We start from the raw sequence: 1,156 nt of genomic DNA on the forward strand, positions 1-1,156 counted from the left end.
ACCCTCCCCGGCCGCGACCGTTACCTGTGCGCCGCCGCCCGGGACGCGCCTCCGCCTGTCTCGGTCCCCGCAGCCAGCCGGGCGCGCGGAAGTGCAGCCGCTGCGCCTCAAAGGCTCCTGCGGCCGCCGCAGGGACGAGGATTAGCAACACCGACCGAGGGGTCCCGGATGCCTCCCACGACGGTCTTTGCGTCCTTAAAAAGGGAATTTCTGCCAGTTAAATAAAGCTGAACGTCTTCTGCCGTTCATTCTCCAGCGCGTACTACCTGCATCGTATGTGTAGATTTCTAAACAGACATTTGGAGGTGGTGATACCTTCACTGAATTAACTTATTTTTTTAAGTCCTCACAATAGACTCCAAACCGGAACATCATTTGAATTTCCGTAATCTTTTTCCTGTCTGCAGGAGACTTCTGTTCGGCTTCAGTGTCCGCTTACACAAGCAAGGTCTTGTGCGGTCCTCTCAGCGTCTGGTACAGCGTTCAGTGTAGTCATGATTTCATAACGGTTGAGACTGACTCCAGCACTAATTAGGCTTGAAGCCCAAAGATAGACAATCCGAGACCTCCACTGTCCGGTACTATTATCCTATGACCCACCAGTATCACACTCTTACCCAAGGGAAATAAAAACACATTTCCATTCAAAACCTTTTGATCAAATTTCAACCTTAATAAACTATAAAAAGAACAAATTAAACGGCATAAGCGGAAAGAAGAATATAAGAGTGAAATCAGCGCAAGAGAAAAGAGACAAATAAAATCGATAAAACCAAAAGCCGTGTCTTTAAAAAGATCGTTAAAGTCGATAATCTGCCCATCCAGACCCATTAAAAAAAGAGATGACGCAAATTTCTTGCTTCGGGAATGAAGTAGGGGTATATGCTATGGGTGCTACAAGGATCAGAGAATGTCATGAGCAACATGTGCCTTTCAATAGGCAATTTACGTAAAAAAGGAAAGAAAGAACGTGGAATAATGATTCTTCCAGTAATGGTCTCACAGCACACATGTAGCTATTAAGAGTTTTTTGGGCAAGGAAAGTATTAATGAATAAAATGATACAACCTGTCCATGATTCACTTTTCAAAAAATAAACTGGAGTAAAGATCAATCCTGCGACAGCGTAAAATTACAGGTATTACTCTGGGAAGCT

The 1,156-nt window shown here is 44.8% G+C and overlaps 1 protein-coding gene across 8 annotated transcripts in view; it reads right to left on the minus strand.

The window, feature by feature from the left end:
* Positions 1 to 389, minus strand: part of Snap91 (synaptosomal-associated protein, 91kDa) — a 125,559-nt gene extending 125,170 nt beyond the window's left edge. For 5 of the 8 annotated variants that reach the window (XM_013510918.1, XM_013510912.1, XM_013510914.1 and 2 more), the window contains exon 1: positions 25 to 387. The gene's annotated coding sequence lies outside the window, so the exon portion shown is untranslated. Of the gene's footprint in view, positions 1 to 24 lie in introns of all 8 variants that reach the window. The other 3 variants (XM_013510916.1, XM_013510915.1, XM_005377690.2) reach the window with 3 other exon arrangements.
* Positions 390 to 1,156: the final 767 nt, after the last annotated feature.

The sequence above is a fragment of the Chinchilla lanigera genome, unplaced genomic scaffold (assembly GCF_000276665.1).
Source record: "Chinchilla lanigera isolate Chin_1 unplaced genomic scaffold, ChiLan1.0 scaffold00010, whole genome shotgun sequence".
NCBI lineage: Eukaryota > Metazoa > Chordata > Mammalia > Rodentia > Chinchillidae > Chinchilla > Chinchilla lanigera.